The following is a 25,092-nucleotide window of genomic DNA, read 5'->3' as shown; positions in this document are numbered from 1 at the left end:
GAGTTCAAAAATAACATCAAGATCAGCTGGAGAAAATCACCGACGTTACGTGACAGCATGGTAAAGAGTCATTTCATTAAACATCAAAAAAGGAAGTCACCTATGGTGGGGTGTTACCCATGCGGTAAATGCTCAGCATGTCAATATATCAGCATCACACAGGAGTTTAAGGACCGATATCAGAATAAGATCAAAATCAAAAGCTTCATCAACTGTTCAACACAGGGGGTAATTTACTGTCTTACATGCCCATGTGGACATAAATATATTGGTATGACAAAAAGACTCTTTAAGAAATGCATCTTAGAACATGTATACAATATCAGAAATGCGCGTAGAGATTTGGACAACATGAAAAAGATCACCAGTGTGGCGAGACATTTTCTACGATTCCATGACAGTGATCCCAAGAAAATGAGAATTTTCGGGTTAGAACACATTGAATTGGGAATTAGGGGTGGTAACATTACTAAGGAATTGTTAAAGAAGGAATCTAGATACATTTTCCTTCTAGATTCTTTGACCCCTGCTGGACTTAATGAGGAGATTCATTATTCGGCATTTATCTGACTGGCGTGTAACTCATGGAATCTTTTTATGGTTTACGGTCAACAGGAAGAGATCACTTTCTCCTCTCCCTTTTTTTACATAGAGTACTACCAATGTGATTTACCTCACATTAAAATGAAAATAGGAAGAGGCAAGTTTCATTATTTCCCCCGTGCTTCTTTCCCCTTATACTAAGGGTGACCTTGCTCTTTGTCTCATTTCATCTATGCAAGGAGTGGGCTTTCAAACCTTATGGGTAGGTATAGGGCAGAATACATATATAAATTTTAGGATATTTGTCTGTCTAAGATATACAGAGTAAGCCCATACTCCAATAATTGGACACTAAACAGTGCCCATTTTTTTGAGGGGCATATCGCTGGTTCAAAAGTTCCCTATATTCATAGAAAAAATTTTTGATCATCAATAATATGAACACAATACTTACCAGATATGAGAGGGGTACTATACTCTGGATACATAACTAGTTGATGTGTTTCATATGGCGAGTACAGTATGACTATATACAGCATACTGGATGTGATGGGTGAATAAATTATAATTCCCATCAAGTAGGAGTTTAACATCATATCTCCGTTCGCATTACAACAGTGGAGAGCCCTCAAATCTATCTCTCAAATATTAAGTATATGACCAAGTATTTGATTTGAATAAAGGGCACGGGTAATATAATATAGGGGAAATATTCTAATAGGTTATTTCCATGTAATCCATACTATACACTACACGTATGGACTAAATAGTAATGAGATACATGGGTTAAATATGAACTTAGGAGTTTTTTAGGCATTAAATATAAAATTATTAGAAGTGCATATCACTTGTCACTATTACTAGCTTCACAAGGCCGACTAATAATAGGTCATATTGTCAACTTTTTTTTTATTTTATTTTTAACGTTATTTAGGGGACTTGAATTGTTCCTCATATTTTATATATTTTAGCACTATGGAACACATTTCACTTAAAACACTATAATTTATTTACATACACATACAACAAGTAATAATAAGTTGGTTTTATAGGATTTCACTTTCCCAATGCAGTGTTTTATTTTAGTTTGCTATGCGTCACACTTTTTTTGTATTTATATTCACGTGCACGCCTTTATTATTACTTCAATTTATACGTCACCTTTTATTATCATTTTTATCGTTATATCACCTCTTTAAGGACAAGTTATTTATATTTAATTATCAGCGTAACATATTTCATCTCATTGATGTGATGTGTCGCGTATTATTTATCTATTTGGACACATACATCTGTGGAAATTAGCAGAAAATACACTTATACATTTAATATCAGAATATTTCCCTTTATCTATATTTATTATTATTATTATTTTTACTTTGTATGTATATTACATAATGAACATATTTTCTTTGTTGATCAGTGTATACACGCACATACAGATTAAAAAAAAATATATATATTTTTTTTTTTTTTTTTTTTTTTACAGTATGCTTGAATTGTGAAAATACGTGTGATCTGATTAAATGAGTATATGATTAAAACAATACATGTTCCTCTCCATGGTGGCAAAGTAATTTGAGCCTAATATAAGAACATATTAGTGGTTCATATACCCGTTATTTATCAAATGGTTTGAACTTCATTTTCAATCATCTAATCTCGGCCGCGGCTGTGTAATTCAACTGACGGCACTAACGAGCGTCTTATTCAGCTGAGCGGGTAATGGATTGGTAATGGCTTTTTCCCTCTGTCCTCGTCCCGTTTTTTGAATATATCTAAGTGGAAGGGCATTGGCTGGCTAGTATTCACACGCCCTATCACTGTCCTCCCACTCCTATAAAACTATCAATTCCGGCGGGCGCCGTTTACTATAGTGCCCTGAGGAAGCTCTTTACGAGTGAAATGCGCATAGGCTTTAGCTATGTGTTCCCGCATTGTTAATATTGTATAAAATGTGCTATTGATATCTTATATATATGTGAGACCGTTAGTGTATTATTGGGAGCCTAATTCATTCATGTTATAAAGCAGTTTCTGAACGGATTTACCCATGTTATAGAGGAGTTTCTGAACGCATTCTGATACACCTGCAGTCCCATTCACACGCTGTGGGCTAGCTGACGTATATAATAAATAGGAGAGACAATGGTGCTATAGCTAGTCACAAGACTTTTTCTGTGTCTAGCGGGTACTTAATGCTATGGTGTGTGTGTTGCAGTTAGTTGTCAAATAGGGGCATGATCCTGTGGCATTTACAGCAATTATAAATTATTAGAACGCAATCAGCAACATTTTAGTGCTACTAATATGTCCTGTATGGACACAATTTCAACACTGCTGAGCATAAACACTGTGGATTAACACCATTTGGGATATACAAAATCTATCCCACCAGCCCATTTATTTATGGAATTAGGGTCAGGGATGATCCAGACCTATATAGTAAATAACCCTTAATATAGGTTTATAAAATTATCTATCCAGATACATCCTTACCAGTTCTCTCAAATATTAAATCTAGTTATATAGCATCATATCAGCATTCTCTGCATTACGTGATAGTTGCAGAACTTCAGGTGTAAAGTTACACAATCAGCAACATTGTTTCACTTCTCTGTGTATGAAAGTGGAACTAAGTTCATCACAATTATAGCCTTAAGGGCAGGAGTGGGGAAATAAAATTTGGTTACATTTTAATGTAACAGGTTGTAACCTTGAATTAGGACAACATATTTCCGCTTATCTTAATGCAATAGGCTCCAATTAATATGAAAACTACAGGTCTCATATAAGGATAGCACTGATACAGTGCTGCATGAATATATGTATGTGTATGCACAATCAAAACTAACATAGGAAAATATAAGCAGGGCAAGACACATCAGCTTTGTTTTTAAATCTATATTCACAGATTTTTCTATTTCTGTCACCTTTTATTCTCTATCTCTTATTCTATGAATTTTAACATTATTTCGCTCTAATTTCAATAAAGGACAATTGAGTCCCATATAAGTGAACAACAAAATAAACCTCCATATTATTATAGGCTATTGAGCATTTAAGCCTTTATCTGTTATAGCTGCTAGGGATATATATGGTCTACAACAATATTCTTATCAATGGACTTAGTAGTTGGATGAGTGCACCTTTAATTTATCTGGTTTCTTTTTTGTTTCCCCTCCCTATGGGGATTTGATCCTATATCCGTGTTTAAACCAGTGGGTAGCACCTTTATGAGCCTTCTAAAATTCTTTTTTCATATGTAATTGATATATGTGAATCCCTATAACAGGGTATATTTAGAAATTATAATAGGCACTCCAACTGTACGACTGATATCATATTTTACAATTCTCGGTGCGGGTTACCACCCAGATCTGGTGTAAGTGTATGGCCTAACCAGTTTTGGAACTTTTGGATTTCCTCCCTTTGCTGATCGATATAGTCTGCGCATTTTCGCCTGACTGAGGATATGAGATGGACCGGACTTTGAGCCCCCAATTGATAGAGTCTGATATCTACCTTTTAACATTAGCTATATACTAATACCGTGTAGCCGTAATGGCTGCTAAACCATGTGTACATGCTACGCACTCCGTACGCTATTTGCGTATGAAGACCTCGCACGTGGTACGCAAATTAAGTACACACGCTGTGCTGGGTGTACGGAATACCCACAGCGAGCATACACACAGACAGTAACCTTTATAAACTTTAAACACAGATATGCTTACACTGTAAACCTTAATACCGTGGTACTATAATGCATTTAACACTGAACCTTTGTGAGTATGCAAGTTGTTTGAGCAATTGAGATACTCAGAATCCCTTTGTACTAGCTAGAGAGACACAGACACCCTGCTGAGGTTCCAACACCTTTACTAACGAGCTTTTAGATATATCAAAAGGGGTACACAGTTTACAAGTCACACACTACAAGCTAACATATCATTCTAACAGAATATCTAGACAGAAATATACAATAGCGTCACAATCTTATACTATAACAGAGTGAGAGAGAGAGAGGGAATGGCCAATACAAACAGAGAACAAGTTGATTACAGAGAATTACTTACACACACTGGGAATGATCGCTGCTCAGCTTTCTGGTACCAGCTCCAAGTTAGTCAATATGAAAACCGTTTGTGGAGTGAGAGACTGACCTGCTTCAGGCTGGCTTGTTCTTATATACACTACAAAGGGACCTATAATCTCATTGTTCATTGGACACAGGAATGTCTCCTCGCATCATAACAAAAGGTCATAGGTTAGTTTGAACAGGTGGGCTGTGACCATATCAAATTGCTCAGGTGGGAGGTAAACTCAGGATTTCCAACACATGGACAATAAATAAATGTCCAGAAACTACTAATGGCCATAACTATACGCCGGAGCGATTAATCTTTACCTAACCAGCACCGGATTGTTTCTAATAAAATACTCTTCGGTTAGGTACCAAACACAAGTGCTCAAACCCTGTCTGGCCCTTTGTACCATGAAAAGAGGAATTCCCTTGTCCAGGGACCAACTCACTTTAAACAAACTTACAGTTATCACTAAGGGGAACATTACCAATAAAACCTGCTATATGGATTTATTAAGCAGCGATTGAGTCGCTCGCTAGACGCACACAAACTCTACCGTAAATGCACATACCATGCGCTCGAGCGCACGCCCGTAGAGGCGCCGTCACGCAATTGCGAATATGTGCACGCACGCCAGAGAAAGTGCATGTGCAGCGGGCAAGCGCATGAGGTGAATATATGGCAACGTGTAGCGTGATATTTTTCCGACTTTGACAATATATATATACACACACACATTCACATACATATATACCTCCCAACTGTCCTAATCATTGTGGGGCAGCCCCGTTTTTTTCGGGACTGTTCCGCTGTCCCGCGTGGGGGCGGGGAGCAGTTGGAGGTTCCTCAGTCGCTGCTCTGCTGTAAAGCTGCGTGTGTGGCCCACAACGCATAGGCACTGGCTCTATTTTAGGTATGGATGGGGAGGGGGGGGGGGGGGCACCAATGATCTAGTTACGGCTCTGCTTAAGGAGAATGATCTCTACATCTGGAAGTCTTTTGGCTGCTTCCAGAAAGATTTGTCCTTCCTCCAATGAACAAGATGACAATAGACCAAAATGTATAAGTACCAAGGGGGTAATTCAGAGTTGATGGTAGATGTGCTAAATTTAGCACATCTGCGATCACATACACAAACATGCGGAAGTACAAAAGCATCATGCAGCGGCAATGCTTTTGTACTTCAGGAGTAGCTCCCGGCCAGCTCAGCTTCTCTGCGCTGGCCTGGAGCTATTTGTCGCCCCCCGCGTTGGCCGGACCGCGCCCATAAAACGGCGGCCAAACGCCGCCATGTTGCCCCCTCCCGCCCAGCAACCGCCTCTGCCTGGCACACTGCGGCGTATGCGCACTTCTGACCTGATCGCTGCGATGAATGGCAGCATGCGATCAGGTCAGAATGACCCCCTAAGTTTCTTCTCCCAGCACAAAATCCCAGAAACAGATGGGATAGATACTGTCATTCCTATTGTGGTTTAATCTGGCCTACATCTTCCCTCGATTTCCTCTCATCTCTCTACTGCTGAGAACGATAGACGAGAGAAAAAAGTCGTCACTGCAATTCTTCTATTTTAGCAGTGGCATCCGTGGTTCCCAAAGACTTGGGAGATCCTTCAGGTGGAGCCTCTACCTCTTTGTCATGTTCAGTGTGCAGTCTTGCATCAAAGTGTGCAACAAGTAAATGTACCGGTGTGGATACTGTGTCTCTGTGGAGCTCCTAGAGTCCTTGATTAATGCATCCTTGTGCATGCAAGGAGGATAAACTGTCCTATAATATGCTTCAATCATTGGAAGACATTACTGTATGTAGCATTTTGCGAACGTCTCCATACAAAGTACAAGTGTCAGTCTTGGAGGTTAAATTGGCTTTAAAAGAATTGATCATTTCTCTAACGTCCTAAGTGGATGCTGGGGACTCCGTAAGGACCATGGGGAATAGCGGCTCCGCAGGAGACTGGGCACAAAAGTAAAGCTTTAGAACTACCTGGTGTGCACTGGCTCCTCCCCCTATGACCCTCCTCCAAGCCTCAGTTAGTTAGATTTGTGTGCCCGAACGAGAATGGTGCACACTAGGTGGCTCTCCTGAGCTGCTTAGTGAAAAGTTTAGTTTTAGGTTTTTTATTTTCAGTGAGACCTGCTGGCAACAGGCTCACTGCATCGAGGGACTAAGGGGAGAAGAAGCGAACTCACCTGCGTGCAGAGTGGATTGGGCTTCTTAGGCTACTGGACATTAGCTCCAGAGGGACGATCACAGGCCCAGCCATGGATGGGTCCCAGAGCCGCGCCGCCGGCCCCCTTACAGAGCCAGAAGACAGAAGAGGTCCGGAAAATCGGCGGCAGAAGACGTCCTGTCTTCAACAAGGTAGCGCACAGCACTGCAGCTGTGCGCCATTGCTCTCAGCACACTTCACACTCCGGTCACTGAGGGTGCAGGGCGCTGGGGGGGGGGCGCCCTGAGACGCAATAAAAACACCTTGGATGGCAAAAAATGCATCACATATAGCTCCTGGGCTATATGGATGAATTTAACCCCTGCCAGAATACATAGAAAAACGAGAGATAAGGCCGCCGAGAAGGGGCGGAGCCTATCTCCTCAGCACACTGGCGCCATTTTCCCTCACAGCTCCGTTGGAGGGAAGCTCCCTGGCTCTCCCCTGCAGTCACTACACTACAGAAAGGGTTAAAAAAAGAGAAGGGGGGCACTAATTACGCGCAGTATTAAAGATACAGCAGCTATAAGGGGAAAAACACTTATATAAGGTTATCCCTGTATATATATAGCGCTCTGGTGTGTGCTGGCAAACTCTCCCTCTGTCTCCCCAAAGGGCTAGTGGGGTCCTGTCCTCTATCAGAGCATTCCCTGTGTGTGTGCTGTATGTCGGTACGTTTGTGTCGACATGTATGAGGAGAAAAATGATGTGGAGACGGAGCAGATTGCCTGTAATAGTGATGTCACCCCCTAGGGGGTCGACACCTGAGTGGATGAACTGTTGGAAGGAATTACGTAACAGTGTCAGCTCTGTATAAAAGACAGTGGTTGACATGAGACAGCCGGCTACTCAGCTTGTGCCTGTCCAGACGTCTCATAGGCCGTCAGGGGCTCTTAAGCGCCCGTTACCTCAGATGGCAGATATAGACGCCGACACGGATACTGACTCCAGTGTCGACGGTGAAGAGACAAATGTGACTTCCAGTGGGGCCACACGTTACACGATTGAGGCAATGAAAAATGTTTTACACATTTCTGATAATACGAGTACCACCAAAAAGGGGTATTATGTTCGGTGAGGAAAAACTACCTGTAGTTTTCCTGAATCTGAGAAATTAAATGAGGTGTGTGATGATGCGTGGTTTTCCCCCGATAACAACTGATAATTTCTAAAATGTTATTGGCATTATATCCTTTCCCGCCAGAGGTTAGGGTGCGTTGGGAAACACCCCCTAGGGTGGATAAAGCGCTCACACGCTTGTAAGAACAAGGGCTCTACCCTCTCCTGAGATGGCCGCCCTTAAGGATCCTGCTGATAGAAAGCAGGAGGGCATCCTAAAAGGTATTTACACACATACTGGTGTTATACTGCGACCAGCAATCGCCTCAGCCTGGATGTGCAGTGCTGGGTTGGCGTGGTCGGATTCCCTGACTGAAAATATTGATACCCTAGATAGGGACAGTATATTATTGCCTATAGAGCATTTAAAAGATGCATTTCTATATATGCGTGATGCACAGCGGAATATTTGCCGACTGGCATCAAGTCTAAGTGCGTTGTCCATTTCTACCAGTAGAGGGTTATGGACACGACAGTGGTCAGGTGATGCGGATTCCAAACGGCATTTGGAAGTATTGCCTTATTAAGGGGAGGAGTTATTTGGGGTCGGTCTTTCAGACCTGGTGGCCACGGCAACAGCTGGGAAATCCACGTTTGTACCCCAGGTCGCCTCTCAACATGAGAAGACGCCGTATTATCAGGCGCAGTCTTTTCGTGGGCAAGCGGGCAAAGGGTTCCTCATTTCTGCCCCATGACAGAGGGAGAGGAAAAAGGCTGCAGAAATCAGCCAGTTCCCAGGAACAGAAACCCTCTCCCGCCTCTGCCAAGCCCTCAGTATGACGCTGGGGCTTTACAAGCAGAATCAGGCACGGTGGGGGCCCGTCTCAATGACTTTCACTCGCAAGTAGACCCCTGGATCCTTCAGGTGATATCTTAGGGGTACAAATTGGAATTCGAGACGTCTCCCCCTCGCCGTTTCCTAAAGTCGGCTTTACCGATGTCTCCTTCTGACAGGGAGACAGTTTTGGAAGCCATTCACAAGCTGTATTCCCAGCAGGTGATAATCAAGGTACCCCTCCTGCAACAGGGAACGGGGTATTATTCCACACTGTTGTGGTACCGAAGCCGGACGGCTCGGTGAGACCAATTCTAAATCTAAAATCTTTGAACACTTACATACAGAGGTTCAAATTCAAGATTGAGTCACTCAGAGCAGTGATTGCGAACCTAGAAGAAGAGGACTACATGATGTCTCGGTACATCAAGGATGCTTACCTTCATGTCCCAATTTACCCTTCTCACCAAGGGTACATCAGGTTTTATGGTACAGAACTGTCACTATCAGTTTCAGACGCTGCCGTAGGGATGGTCCACGGCACCCCGGGTCTTTACCAAGGTAATGGCCGAAATGATGACACTCCTTCGAAGGAAGGGAATTTTAGTTATCCCTTACTTGGACGATTCCCTGATAAGGGTAAGATCCAGGGAACAGTTGGAGGTCGGTGTAGCACTATCTCAGGTAGTGTTGCGGCAGCACGATTGGATTCTCAATATTCCAAAATCGCAGCTGATTCCGACGACTCGTCTTCTGTTCTTAGGGACGATCCTGGACACAGTTCAGAAAAAGGTGTTTCTCCCGGAGGAGAAAGTCAGGGAGTTATCCGAGCTAGTCGGGAACCTCCTATAACCGAGCCAAGTCTCAGTACATCAATGAGATGGTTCTGGAAAAAATGGTGGCTTCCTATGAAGCAATCCCATGCGGCAGATTCCACGCAAGAACTTTCCAGTGGGACCTGCTGGACAAATGGTCTGGGTCGCATCTTCAGATGCATCAGCGGATAACCCTGTCACCAAGCACAAGGGTGTCTCTCCTGTGGTGGTTGCAGAGTGCTCATCTTCTAGAGGGCCGCACATTCAGGACTGGGTCCTGTTGACCACGGATGCCAGCCTGCGAGGCTGGGGAGCAGTCACACAGGGAAGGAATTTCCAGAGCTTATGGTCAAGCCTGGAGACATCACTTCACATAAATATCCTGAAGCTAAGGGCCATTTACAATGCTCTAAGCTCAGCAAGACCTCTGCTTCAAGGTCACCCGGAGTTGATCCATTCGGACAACATCACGGCAGTCACCCACGTAAACAGACAGGGTGACACAAGAAGCAGAAGGGCAATGGCAGAAGCTGCAAGGATTCTTCGCTGGGCGAAAAATCATGTGATAGCACTGTCAGCAGTATTCATTCCGGGAGTGGACAACTGGGAAGCAGACTTCCTCAGCAGACACGACCTCCACCCGGGAGAGTGGGGACTTCACCCAGAAGTCTTCCACATGTTTATAAAACTCGACAAGTATTGCGCCAGGTCAAGGGACCCTCAGGCAATAGCTGTAGACGCTCTGGTAACACAGTGGGTGTACCAGTCAGTGTATGTGTTCCCTCCTCTGCCTCTCATAACCAAGGTACTGAGAATTATAAGATGGAGAGGAGTAAGCACTATATTCGTGGCTCCGGATTGGCCAAGAAGGACTTGGTAACCGGAACTTCAAGAGATGCTCACGGAGGATCCGTGGCCTCTACCTCTAAGAAGGGACCTGCTCCAGCAAGGACCCTGTCTGTTCCAAGACTTACCACGGCTGCGTTTAACGGCAGGGCGGTTGAACGCCGGATCCTGAAGGAAAAAGGCATTCCGAATGAAGTCATCCCTATCCTGATCAAAGCCAGGAAAGATATAACCGCAAAACATTATCACCGCATTTGGCGAAAATATGTTGCGTGGTGCGAGGCCAGTAAGGCCCCGACGGAGGAATTTTCAACTAGGTCGATTCCTACATTTCCTGCAAACAGGAGTGTCTATGGGCCTGAAATGGGGGTCCATTAAGGTTCAAATTTCGGCCCTGTCAATTTTCTTCCAAAAAGAACTAGCTTCAGTCCCTGAAGTTCAGACGTTTGTGAAAGGGGTACTGTATATACAGCCTCCTTTTGTGCCTCCAGTGGCACCTTGGGATCTAAATGTAGTTTTTGGGTTCCAAAAGTCACATTGGTTTGAACCACTTAAATATGTGGAGTTAAAATATCGCACATGGAAAGTGGTCATGCTGTTGGCCCTGGCCTGGGCCAGGTGCGTGTCAGAATTGGCGGCTTTATCCTGTAAAAGCCCTCATCTGATTTTCCATTCGGACAGGGCGGAATTGAGGACTTGTCCTCAGTTTCTCCCTAAGGTGGTTTTCAGCGTTTCACCTGAATCAACCTATTGTGGTGCCTGCGGCTTCTAGGGACTTGGAGGACTCCAAGTTGCTAGACGTTGTCAGAGCCCTGGAAATATAGGTTTCCAGGACGGCTGGAGTCAGAAAATCTGACTCGTTGTTTATTCTGTATGCACCCAACAAGCTGGGTGCTCCTGCTGCTAAGCAGATTATTGCTCGTTGGATTTGTAGTACAATTCAGCTTGCACATTCTGTGGCAGGCCTGCCACAGCCAAAATCTGTAAAAGCCCATTCCACAAGGAAGGTGGGCTCATCTTGGACGGCTGCCCGAGGGGTCTCGGCTTTACAACTTTGCCGAGCAGCTACTTGGTCAGGAGCAAATACGTTTGTAAAATTCTACAAATTTGATACCCTGGCTGAGGAGGACCGGGAGTTCTCTCATTGGTGCTGCAGAGTCATCCGCACTCTCCCGCCCGTTTGGGAGCTTTGGTATAATCCCCATGGTCCTTACGGAGTCCCCAGCATCCACTTAGGACGTTAGAGAAAATAAGAATTTACTTACCGATAATTCTATTTCTCGTAGTCCGTAGTGGATGCTGGGCGCCCATCCCAAGTGCGGATTGTCTGCAATACTGGTACATAGTTATTGTTACCAAAAAATCGGGTTATTGCTGTAGTGAGCCATCTTTTCTAGAGGCTCCTCTGTTATCATGCTGTTAACTGGGTTTAGATCACAAGTTATATGGTGTGATTGGTGTGGCTGGTATGAGTCTTACCCGGGATTCAAAATCCTTCCTTATTGTGTACGCTCGTCCGGGCACAGTATCCTAACTGAGGCTTGGAGGAGGGTCATAGGGGGAGGAGCCAGTGCACACCAGGTAGTTCTAAAGCTTTACTTTTGTGCCCAGCCTCCTGCGGAGCCGCTATTCCCCATGGTCCTTACGGAGTCCCCAGCATCCACTACGGACTACGAGAAATAGAATTATCGGTAAGTAAATTCTTATTTTTTTATGTTGACAAGCAGTGAAGAGACTTTTCCCCTCTATTAGGTTCTTTGTAGCTCCTTGGGACCTCAATTTAGTACTTAATGCTCTTGTGGATACCCCAATTGAAACAATATAGGGGGCAGGATGTAATTAAATCTTTTTTTCTCTAACGTCCTAGTGGATGCTGGGAACTCCGTAAGGACCATGGGGAATAGCGGGCTCCGAAGGAGGCTGGGCACTCTAGAAAGATTTATGACTACCTGGTGTGCACTGGCTCCTCCCACTATGACCCTCCTCCAAGCCTCAGTTAAATCTTGTGCCCGGCCGAGGTTGGATGCACACTAGGGGCTCTCCTGAGCCCTTAGAAAGAAAGTATAGATTTAGGTTTTTTTATTTTCAGTGAGACCTGCTGGCAACAGGCTCACTGCAGCGAGGGACTAAGGGGAGAAGAAGCGAACTCGCCTGCTTGCAGCCGGATTGGGCTTCTTAGGCTACTGGACACCATTAGCTCCAGAGGGATCGACCGCAGGCCCAGTCCTTGGTGTTCGGTCCCGGAGCCGCGCCACCGTCCCCCTTACAGAGCCAGAAGCAAGAAGAGGTCCGGAAAAACGGCGGCAGAAGACATCAGTCTTCACCAAGGTAGCGCACAGCACTGCAGCTGTGCGCCATTGCTCCTCATGCACACCACACACTCCGGTCACTGAGGGTGCAGGGCGCTGGGGGGGGGCGCCCTGAGCAGCAATATAAACACCTTGGCTGGCAAAAATACATCACATATAACCCCCAGGGCTATATGGATGTATATTAACCCCTGCCAGATTCCATAAAAATGCGGGAGAAAAGGCCGCGAAAAAGGGGCGGAGCCTATCTCCTCAGCACACTGGCGCCATTTTTCCCTCACAGCTCCGTTGGAGGGAAGCTCCCTGGCTCTCCCCTGCAGTCTACACTACAGAACAGGGTTAAAACAGAGAGGGGGGGCACTAAATTTAGGCGCAGTATAAATTATATAAAAGCAGCTATAGGGGACATAACTCAGTTAGTCCCTGCATTTTATAGCGCTCTGGTGTGTGCTGGCATACTCTCACTCTGTCCCCCCAAAGGGCTTTTGTGGGTCCTGTCCTCATTGGAGCATTCCTTGTGTGTGTGCGGTGTGTCGGTACGGCTGTGTCGACAGGTTTGATGAGGAGACTTATGTGGAGGCGGAGCAGATGCCGATAAATGAGATGTCGCCCCTGTGGGCCGACACCAGAGTGGATGGATAGGTGGAAGGTATTAACCGACAGTGTCAACTCCTTACATAAAAGGCTGGATGACGTAACAGCTATGGGACAGCCGGCTTCTCAGCCCGCGCCTGCCCAGACGTCTCAAAGGCCATCAACACTCCCTCAGATGGCAGACACAGATGTCGACACGGAGTCTGACTCCAGTGTCGACGAGGTTGAGACATATACACAATCCACTAGGAACATCCGTTACATGATCCCGGCAATATAAAATGTGTTACACATTTCTGACATTAACCCAAGTACCACTAAAAACAAAGGGTTTTATGTGGGGAGAAAAAGCAGGCAGTGTTTTGTTCCCCCATCAAATGAGTGAATGAAGTGTGAAAAAGCGTGGGTTTCCCCGATAAGAAACTGGTAATTTCTAACAAGTTACTGATGGCGTACCCTTTCCCGCCAGAGGATAAGTTACGCTGGGAGATATCCCCTAGGGTGGATAAGGCGCTCACACGTTTGTCAAGGTGGCACTGCCGTCTTAGGATACGGCCACTTTGAAGGTACCTGCTGATAAATAGCAGGAGGCTATCCTGAAGTCTGTAATTACACACTCAGGTACTAGACTGAGACCTGCAGACTGCTGCAGCGTGGTCTGTACCCCTTTCAAACAGGGATACTATTTTGCGAACATAAGACGTCGTCTTATATATGAGGGATGCACAGAGGAATATTTTGCCGGTTGGCATCCTGAATTATTGCAATGTCCATTCTGTCAGGAGGGTATTGGAGACCCGACACTGGACAGGTGATGCTGACTTTAAAAGGCACATAGAGCCTTATAAGGGTGAGGAATTGGTTGGGGATGGTCTCTGGGACCTCGTATCCACAGCAACAGCTGGGATGAAAATATTTTACCTCAGGTTTCCTCACAGCCTAAGAAACGCACTGTGTTATCAGGTACAGTCCTTTCGGCTTCAAAAAAAACGAGGGAAGAGGGAAAAAGCTGCACCAGCAGCCAGTCCCCAGAATCAAAATTCTTCCCCTGCTTCCTCTGAGTCCACCGCATGACGCGGGGGCTCCACAGGCGTAGCCAGGTACGGTGGGGGGCCGTTTCAAAAATTTCAGCGATCAGTGGGCTCGCTCACAGGTGGATCCCTGGATCCTTCAAGTAGTATCTCAGGGGTACAAGCTGGAAGTCGAGGCGTCTCCCCCCCGCCGTTTACTCAAATCTGCCTTGCCGACAACTCCCTCAGGCAGGGAGGCTGTGCTAGAGACAATTCACAAGCTGTATTCCCAGCAGGTGATAGTCAAGGTGCCCCTACTTCAACAAGGACGGGGTTACTATTCCACACTGTTTGTGGTACCGAAACCAGCCGGTTCGGTGAGACCCATTTTAAAATGGAAATCCTTGAACACTTACATAACAAAGTTCAAGATGGAATCGCTCAGGGCGGTTATTGCAAGCCTGGACGAGGGGGATTACATGGTATCCCTGGACATCAAGGATGCTTACCTGCATGTCCCTATTTACCTTCCTCACCAGGAGTACCTCAGATTGTGGTACAGGATTGCCATTACCAATTCCAGACACTACCGTTTGGACTGTCCACGGTACCGAGGGTGTTTACCAAGGTAATGGCAGAAATGATGATACTCCTTCAAAAAAAAAAGGGAGTTTTTATTTATCCCATACTTGGACGATCTCCTTATAAAGGCAAGGTCCAGGGAGCAGTTACTGGTCTGAGTAGCACTATCTCGGGAGGTGCTACAACAGCATGGCTGGATTCTGAACATTCCAAAGTCACAGCTGGTTCCTTCCACTCGCTTACTGTTCCTGGGGATGATTTTGGACACAGAAAATAAAAAAGTGTTTCTCCCGCAGGAGAAAGCCAAGGAGCTGTCATCTCTAGTCAGAGACCTCCTAAAACCAAAAGGGTATCGGTGCATCGTTGCACACGAGTCCTGAGAAAAATGGTGGCTTCATACGAAGCAATTCCTTTCGGCAGGTTCCATGCGAGGACCTTCCAGTGAGACCTCTTAGATAAGTGGTCGGGATCGCATCTTCAAATGCATCAAATGATAACCCTGTCTCCAAGGACCAGGGTGTCTCTACTGTGGTGGATGCAGGGTGCTCATCTTCTAGAGGGCCGCAGTTTCGGCATACAGGACTGGGTCCTGGTGACCACGGATGCCAGCCTTCAAGGCTGGGGAGCAGTCACACAGGGAAGAAACTTCCAGGGCCTATGGTCAAGTCAGGAGACTTCCCTACATATAAATTCTGGAACTGAGGGCCATTTACAATGCCCTAAGTCAGGCAAGACCCCTGCTTCAAAACCAGCCGGTACTGATACAGTCAGACAACATCACGGCAGTCGCCCATGTGACCCGACAGGGCGGCACAAGAAGCAGGATGGCAATGGCAGAAGCCACAAGGATTCTCCGATGGGCGGAAAATCACGTACTAGCACTGTCAGCAGTGTTCATTCCGGGAGTGGACAACTGGGAAGCAGACTTCCTCAGCGGACACGACCTACACCCGGGAGAGTGGGGACTTCATCCAGAAGTCTTTCTGCTGTTGGTAAACCGTTGGGAAAGGCCACAGGTGGACATGATGGCGTCCCGCCTCAACAAAAAGCTAAATAGATATTGCGCCAGGTCAAGGGACCCTCAGGCGATAGCTGTGGACGCTCTAGTGACACCGTGGGTGTACCAGTCGGTTTATGTGTTCCCTACTCTGCCTCTCATACCAAAGGTACTGAGAATAATAAGATGGCGAGGAGTAAGAACGATACTCGTGGTTCCGGATTGGCCAAGAAGGGCTTGGTACCCGGAACTTCAGGAAATGATATCAGAGGACCCATGGCCTCTGCCGCTCAGACAGGACCTGCTTCAGCAGGGGCCCTGTCTGTTCCAAGACTTACCGCGGCTGCGTTTGACGGCATGGCGATTGAGCGCCGGATCCTGAAGGAAAAGGGTATTCCGGAAGAAGTCATTCCTGCGCTTATTAAAGCCAGGAAAGATGTTACGGCAAAGCATTATCACCGCATGTGGCGGAAATATGTTGCATGGTGCGAGGCCAAAAAGGCCCCAACAGAGGAATTTCCACTAAGTCGATTTCTACCTTTCCTGCAAGCAGGAGTGAATATGGGCCTAAGTCTAGGCTCCATTAAAGTACAGATCTCGGCTCTGTCGATTTTCTTTCAAAAAGAATTAGCTTCAGTACCTGAAGTTCAGGCATTGTGAAAGGAGTGCTGCATATTCAGCCCACGTTTGTGCCCCCTGTGGCACCTTGGGATCTCAACGTGGTGTTGAGTTTTCTTAAAATTACATTGGTTTGAGCCACTAAAAACCGTGGATCTAAAATATCTCACGTGGAAAGTGGTCATGTTATTGGCCTTGGCTTCAGCCAGGCGAGTGTCAGAATTGGCGGCTTTATCATGTAAAAGCCCTTATCTGATTTTCCATATGGATAGGGCAGAATTGAGGACTCGTCCCCAATTTCTTCCTAAGGTGGTGTCAGCGTTTCACCTGAACCAGCCTATTGTGGTGCTGGCGGCTACTAGTGAATTGGAGGACTCTAAGTTGCTAGACGTTGTCAGGGCCCTGAAAATATATGTTTCCAGGACGGCTGGAGTCAGAAACTCTGACTCGCTGTTTATCCTGTATGCACCCAACAAGCTGGGTGCTCCTGCTTCTAAGCAGTCTATTGCTCGCTGGATTTGTAGTACAATTCAGCTTGCACATTCTGTGGCAGGCATACCACAGCCAAAATCTGTAAATGCTCATTCCACAAGGAAGGTGGGCTCATCTTGGGCGGCTGCCCGAGGGGTCTCGGCTTTACAACTTTGCCGAGCAGCTACTTGGTCAGGGGCAAACACGTTTGCAAAATTCTACAAATTTGATACCCTGGCTGAGAAGGACCTGGAGTTCTCTCATTCGGTGCTACAGAGTCATCCGCACTCTCCCGCCCGTTTGGGAGCTTTGGTATAATCCCCATGGTCCTTACGGAGTTCCCAGCATCCACTAGGACGTTAGAGAAAATAAGAATTTACTCACCGGTAATTCTATTTCTCGTAGTCCGTAGTGGATGCTGGGCGCCCATCCCAAGTGCGGATTGTCTGCAATACTTGTAAATAGTTATTGTTAACTAAAGGGTTATTGTTGAGCCATCCGTTGAGAGGCTCAGTTGTTTTCATACTGTCAAACTGGATATAGTATCACGTGTTGTACGGTGTGATTGGTGTGGCTGGTAAGAGTCTTACCCGGGATTCTAAATCCTTCCTTATTATGTCTGCTCGTCCGGGCACAGTGTCCTAACTGAGGCTTGGAGGAGGGTCATAGTGGGAGGAGCCAGTGCACACCAGGTAGTCATAAATCTTTCTAGAGTGCCCAGCCTCCTTCGGAGCCCGCTATTCCCCATGGTCCTTACGGAGTTCCCAGCATCCACTACGGACTACGAGAAATAGAATTACCGGTGAGTAAATTCTTATTTTTTAAAAAGGGGCAATCGTGTACAAGGCATAGTTTAGCCTTGTACATGATTGCCCCTTTAAAAAAACGGGGCCAGCATCCTGCACGGCCACCAAACTCGGACTTCATTTCATTCTGGCCGGGAATTTCTTTTTAGATGGATGACAGTTAGGGAGGCAAATCCCGGGCCGTTATTTCAATCCCGGGATTCGCCACATTTGAAGTGCCGCCGCGTTCAGCGTTCGTCTATGGCTGCCGCCCGCCTAATTATAAGTAGTATGACACTCCCTCCGGCACATGCGCAGTGTAATCCCGTGAATCCCGGGATTGGATGCTCCAATCCCGGGATTCAAATACCGGATTTTTGGGCCCAAATCCCGGGATCCCGCCGATCCCGATCCCGGGATTGGCCTCCCTAATGACAGTGAAGGAAGTGTTCCTAATGCCAGTTACATCTGCCAGAATAGTTGGGGAGTGCGAATATACGAAAATGCGCTTTTAAGAACGTTCTCTCGTTCCTTTCCCATATATAAGACTTCTATTCCTAGGGTTCCTATGTATTGCAGTACATATCTTCCTGTTTACAAGACATGCAGCTCACAAGAAATGAGCGCAGATAGGGTGAAACTTGTGACAGTTTGACGAGATGAGCATGGAATTAGCGCAAAGGTTACTTGAGGAATTGTTGCGAAAGTATGTGTATTGTGAACCTACAGTATGCAATGTGTAACCTGTTATTATGTGATGGTTTGTCTTTAAATGGTACCATGTGATATTTGATGTATGTATGCTGTCAGAGGAATGATTTATTACATTTATATAGATATACCCGTATATACTCGAGTATAAGTCGACCCGAATATAAGCCGAGGCACCTAATTCTACCACAAAAACCTGGGAAAACTTATTGACTCGAGTATAAGCCTAGGGTGGGAAATGCAGCTCTAGCCGTACACAGCCCTCAGTGCCAGATATGCCCTCATAGTGCCAGATATGCCCCCACAGTGCTGCCAGATATGCCCCCACAGTGCTGCCAGATATGCCCCCACAGTGCTGCCAGATATGCCCCCACAGTGCTGCCAGTTATGCCCCCACAGTGCTGCCAGATATGCCCCCACAGTGCTGCCAGATATGCCCCCACAGTGCTGCCAGATATGCCCCCACAGTGCTGCCAGATATGCCCCCACAGTGCTGCCAGATATGCCCCCACAGTGCTGCCAGTTATGCCCCCACAGTGCTGCCAGATATGCCCCCACAGTGCTGCCAGATATGCCCCCACAGTGCTGCCAGATATGCCCCCACAGTGCTGCCAGATATGCCCCCACAGTGCTGCCAGTTATGCCCCCACAGTGCTGCCAGATATGCCCCCACAGTGCTGCCAGATATGCCCCCACAGTGCTGCCAGTTATGCCCCCACAGTGCTGCCAGTTATGCCCCCACAGTGCTGCCAGATATGCCCCCACAGTGCTGCCAGATATGCCCCCACAGTGCTGCCAGATACGTTCCCTCCCCAAGTGCTGCCAGATACGTTCCCTCCCCAAGTGCCAGGTATGCCCCACAGTGCTGTTACTTACCCCTCCGTCGATCCCGCGCTGTCTTCTGGAGGGACACGAAGCACACAGCGTGCGCGGCTCTCCTGTGTCCCTCCTGCATCTTCGGCGGCCGCGGCGGGTCTATTATAGGAAGTGCCGGTTCGTGATCAGAGGTCACGAACGGGTATTTCCTGTAATAGAACCGCCGCTGCTGCCGCCGGAGATGCAGGAGGGACACAGGAGCGCCGCGCGCTGTGCGCTCCATGTCCCTCCTTCACACTGCTCTGCCTCTGCCTGCACTGACTCGAGTATAAGCCGAGGTGGCTTTTTCAGCACAAAAAAAAAGTGCTGAAAAAGTCGGCTTATACTCGAGTATATACGGTATCTGAGAGTAGTCATCGTGGCCATTGCTGGGACTAGCAGAAAGTGTTAAACTTCCTCTCTGCTGCGGTCACCTGAGACTAGTGTATTTTAGCACCCATTGTCCTCAGGCACGGATGCCCATTGTGTCATCATTCACCTTCCCAGACATTGAGGCACCAAACCCAGCAGGGAGGACACCTGGGGAGCAACCTAGGAGGAGGACTGATATCATCCGGGTATCATCCCTTTACAAAAACAACCAATGATGTGTCTGCCTTGTCAACATACTGTAGGTACGGAAATGGAAGAGGGTTTTAAAAACAGGAAGTTTTGGTCTATAGTGGTGAGTTCTCTATGTGGCTAAGAAATTCTGTTCAGTCAGGTCCTGAGACATCTGATTGCTCTTTTGCTTGCGTGCAGACTGTCTGTCTGGGAGACTTGCTTAATATGATCTCCTAAGGATGCATTTATTCTGCTGAAAACTTCTTTATGCCATCTGGAAGAATCTGTGGCTGGGAGACACCTGCCTGGTCACAACAACACACTAGCGTGTGTGTGTGTGTGTGTGTGTGTGTGTGTGTGTGTGTGTGTGTGTGTGTGTGTGTGTGTGTGTGTGTGTGTGTGTGTGTTTATATTAATATTGCTGCAATTGTTTTGGCTTAAAGGTAACATTCTTCATGATGACCCTGAGGAACTTAAATGGAGTTTAAAAATGTTTTATTGTAATAATAAAACAAAGCCGAAGTAAATGTTATTGATGTAGTCAGCTGCCAGTAAATAAAGCAGTTACACAAAAATAACACGCTCCCTGCAATATATGGAAAACAAAGATAATATTGTAACCCGGCTGCCAGGGGTGTTGGTATGAAATGTCAGCACTATTGTAGCCCAGTGCCGGCCGTACATCTGAGCCGTGATTACCTGTGCTATCGACACCAATTCGCCGATAAAAAATGCAGGTTGGCTGACATCGATGATCAGCGGTCCGTCAGGGAACCACTAAAATACAGCTTGTTAAAAATCCACGACTCCAACATGTTTCCCCAACCCAGGTATTGGCGGAATGGGGAATTGCCCCCATGCCTACCTGATGTATGGGCCCCTTAACACTAATTGCAGCCTAAAGGCGGGTACACACTGCTTTCCGCTCCATGAGCGATATCACACAGTGTGTTCCCTTCCCTCCCGGGCCGCCCAACGTAGTGGGTACACACTGAGCGATACTGCAAACAATATCGCTCAGTGACGTTACCCAGCCGCCGACCCATGCATGCAGTTTTGGCCGGCGTAGCCAAAATTGAGCTGTGTGCACAGACAACAGAGGGGGTCGATAATGACCCCCGGGAACGCGCATCGGCTATCGTTTGCAGCATGCACTCTGTGCGATATTTTAGTCACTATTGCTCAGAAGGGGGGAAAATGAGCAATATTGAACAATAAATAGTGTCTGTGCACCTTAAGCATAAAGGCCCGTACACACAGGTCGATATATCGGACGTTCTCTTGAACGGCCAATATATCGCGGGTGCGTGGGCCAGTGTGTACGGCCGATACGTCTGTGAACTCCGTCGTTCACAGACGTATCGCGTCGGCCGCGCAGCACAGCCGACGGCCAATATATCTACCGATATATTGGCGCGTCGCTGTGTGTGTACGGGGCGGTCGGCCGACCGCCCGTACACATGCTGCGGCGGCCGGCGGTGATTGACAGCTGAACTGGGCGGGCGTGTGTACACAGCACACTGCCCGATCCGTCCATAGATATATCTGCAGATCAATTGATCTGCAGATATATCTATTAGTGTGTACCCACCTTAACTCTAGTTTCATGTGTTCACATTCACAATGTCAATATTTTGAACACGTCAGCAGTCGGACAACATGTTCAGATAATGAATGTCAATATTTTGCCGAATTCTGTTACTACGGTGTATGTGGCTTCTATAAATACAGATCTATTTCTTTGTCCTAGGATCCTCCTCTGACTTGGAGCTGCTTCCAGTGCATCTCAGGAATGCTACTACGTGCACTGATGCACCTGAAGGGGGTCTGCGTGATGAGATGCGCAAACATTGAGTAATTGCGCAGTATTCAAAGTTAGATGCTGTTATTTATGTACAAAATATGTCTGTCAATAAACAAGTTTTATTTCCAAATGCTTTGGTTTTTACTGTGTTTACATTTGATCCAATGATTCTTAAGGTGGGTACACACTAGGCGATATGCTTGGTGAGCGACATCGCCTAGTGTTTCCCCTCCCGGGCCGCCCGACAGCGGGCATACACACTGTGCGATATCACTAATGATATCGCACAGTGACGTCATGCCGCAGCTGGCCAGTGCATGCAGCTTTGGACGATGAGTCCAAATTTATTTATTTTATGTATTTATTAACAGTTTCTTATATAGCGCAGCAAATTCCGTTGCGCTTTACAATTTGAAATAACAATAACAAAATGGGTGATAACAAACAGTCATAGAGGTAGGAAGGCCCTGCTCGCAAGCTTACAATCTATAGGGAAATAGGCATGTGTACATAAGGAAAGGGGCTATCTATTGCATAGAATGAGAAGACATGTGAGGATATGTGTGGACTGTACAGAGTGGATGCAATTTGATAGGAAGGTTTATGAAAGTTATGTGGGCGGTTCTGGAATTTGGTAGGCTTGCCTAAAGAGGTGAGTTTTCAGGAAACGCTTGAAGGTTTGGAGACTAGAGGAGAGTCTTATTGTGCGTGGTAGGGCATTCCACAGAGTGGGTGCAGCCCGATGAAAGTCCTGCAATCGTGAGTGGGAGCGAGTAATGAGAGACGCAGGTCTTGTGAAGAGCGAAGAGGTCGGGTTGGGAGATATTTTGAGATAAGCGAAGTGATGTACGTTGGTGTAGTTTGGTTAATGGCCTTGTGTGTGAGTAAAAGTATTTTATATTGAATGCGGTAGAGTACAGGTAACCAATGGAGGGACTGACAGAGCGGATCTGCAGATGATGAACGTCTAGTGAGGAAGATCAGCCTCGCCGCTGCATTCAGAATGGATTGTATATAATGAGAGCGTGGATTAGAGTTTTAGCAGTGTCTTGTGTAAGGTATGGTCGTATTTTGGATATATTTTTTAGATGTATGTAACATGATCTTGAGACAGATTGAATGTGGGGAACAAAGGACAGATCAGAGTCAAGGATGACACCTAGGCAGCGAGCTTGTGGGTAGGGTAGATAGTCGAGTTTTCAACAGTGATAGAGATATCAGGTTGGTACCTACTATTAGCCGGTGGAAATATAATTAACTCTGTCTTTGAAATATTCAGTTTGAGGTGGCGAGATGTCATCCAGGATGAAATGGCAGAAAGGCATTCGGTGACACGGTCCAGTACAGATAGGGACAAGTCAGGGGAGGATAGGTAGATTTGAGTATCATCTGCGTACAGGTGATACTGAAAACCAAAAGAGCTGATTAGTTTACCAAGAGATGTGGTATAGATAGAGAAAAGCAGAGGACCCAAGACTGAGCCTTGCGGTACTCCAACTGAAAGAGGTAGTGAAGAGGAGGTAGATTCAGAGAAGCGAACACTGAAGGAGCGATTGAGCTGCATGCACGGCCAAGACTGAGGGTCGTTAATGACCTGAGGGGCCGCGCATCGCTCGTCAACGGCAGCATACACACATAGTAAACTATATCGCTAAGTGTGTACCCACCCTTAGTCTAATGCAGTGGAAGGTAACTTGATGCACTCAACGGACCTCATTTATGGCTCTCTGGCTTACAAAAGGGCCATATATTACCCTTATTCTTAATAATAAAGTAACACATTTAACCAAAGAGACACCTTTCTATAATACAACATTTGCAGGCCTTTTAAGCAAGTGTTACAATCTGTAATAAGCAAGCCTGGCAATAAAGAGCTGGGAGCCTGCCCTGCATTTATGGATGTGATTTGTTATATGGCAAGGGTAGGCTGAAAGGGCAGGTGGAATATTCCTAATTGTAGGCCTTATTGAGATTTTTCACCATTTGTTTGGATAAACAGTAATGAAAATTCCATACAGTTGCTGCAAGTTAACGTTTATGGATTTACAAAGGAACCAAGTCCCTTGAAAATATTATAACATAGATTTCCAACCCCAGAAGAGCCGTGCACGCCTGGAGTTTGCCAAAGAACATCACAGTGACCCAGCTATTATGTGGAATAAGGTTTTTTGGTCAAATGAGAAAATTCAGCTTTTTGACCGCAAATCAAATTTAACACTGCCCGTTCCTCAACAGCCGCCATCCCAATAGTGAAGTTTGGGAGTGGCAGCGTCATGGAGTGGGGATATCTTTCATCAGAGGGGAACTGCATCTTGTTATAACTGAAGGATGGATGGCTGGATAATGCAAAATACAGAGAAGTACAACCTGTTCCGTCTGCTAGAAAACTAAAGCTTGGGAATAAGTTAATCTTTCAGCAGGACAATGTTCCCAAGCACAATGCCAAAGCAACACTGATGTGGTTGAAAAAAAAAGAGGTGAATGTTCTAAAATAGCTAAGTCAAAGTCCAGATCTCATTTCAATTAAGAATACCTGGCACTACTTGAAAACTGCAGTACACAAGCGACACCCAACCAACCTGAACAACCTGGGGCAAATCTGCAAGGAAGAATGGGCAAAAAAACACTCACATATAGGGGTCTATTCAATGCATGTTGGATCCTCTCCGACGGAGAGGATTCGACAGTGCAGTATTCAATTAGCGGGCATTTCCGACAGGTTTTGCCAGTTTTCGACAATGCTGATCCAACTTTTTTGGAAGTCGGATCAGCATTATGGAAAACGGGCCAAAAAACTGTCGGAATTGGCCGCTAATTCGGCAAAAAATGTGGATCCGCGGCTAATCCGCCGATCCATTTGTTTTCCGACAAGTCGGAAAAACGTCAGCTCCATTGAATAGGTTGAATCCTGAATCGACCAAAAAAAGGCGGAAACTTCCAACTTGACGCCAATTCTGACTTCAATTGAATACACCCGATAGTGTGCACACCTGGTAGAAACTTACCACAGAAGGTGGTCTACCAAGCACCAGTCCTCAGGTGATAAATACTTATGCAAGCAGCAGTTTTCAGTTTTTATTTAAAAAAAAAAAAAAATAGTGAGTTTGAAAATCTAATATAAGAGGCCACTGGTTTGCAATAAAAATACTGTCTCCACATGGATTGGTTGGAGGCCTCCATCCAAAAAGAATCCCGCACTGAAAAATAATTTTCTACGTGGGAGAGTTTTATTGAGGTTCTACCCATACCCACTAAAGAGGCCATTCTCAATTGCTTCCGTAATACCATATGGTATGAAACTAGAGTCTTTCTTCAAGATCCTCCTATTTCCATTTGATGGTGTTAACTGAATGGCTATGTCTCTCGACCCTTTCATAGCCACGTATATGTGTATGTATG

The 25,092-nt window shown here is 46.0% G+C and overlaps 1 protein-coding gene across 2 annotated transcripts in view; it reads left to right on the top strand.

Annotated features, from left to right (window-relative positions):
• The window catches only part of APOO (apolipoprotein O), a 173,034-nt gene extending 151,211 nt beyond the window's left edge, over positions 1-21,823 (top strand). For both annotated transcript variants that reach the window (XM_063956231.1, XM_063956230.1), the window contains exon 9: positions 21,640-21,823. The gene's annotated coding sequence lies outside the window, so the exon portion shown is untranslated. The remainder of the gene's footprint in view (positions 1-21,639) is intronic.
• Positions 21,824-25,092: the final 3,269 nt, after the last annotated feature.

The sequence above is a fragment of the Pseudophryne corroboree genome, chromosome 2, assembly GCF_028390025.1.
Source record: "Pseudophryne corroboree isolate aPseCor3 chromosome 2, aPseCor3.hap2, whole genome shotgun sequence".
Lineage (NCBI taxonomy): Eukaryota > Metazoa > Chordata > Amphibia > Anura > Myobatrachidae > Pseudophryne > Pseudophryne corroboree.
The sequence above is the reverse complement of the archived record's forward strand: the minus strand, read 5'-3'. Positions and strand labels throughout refer to the sequence as shown.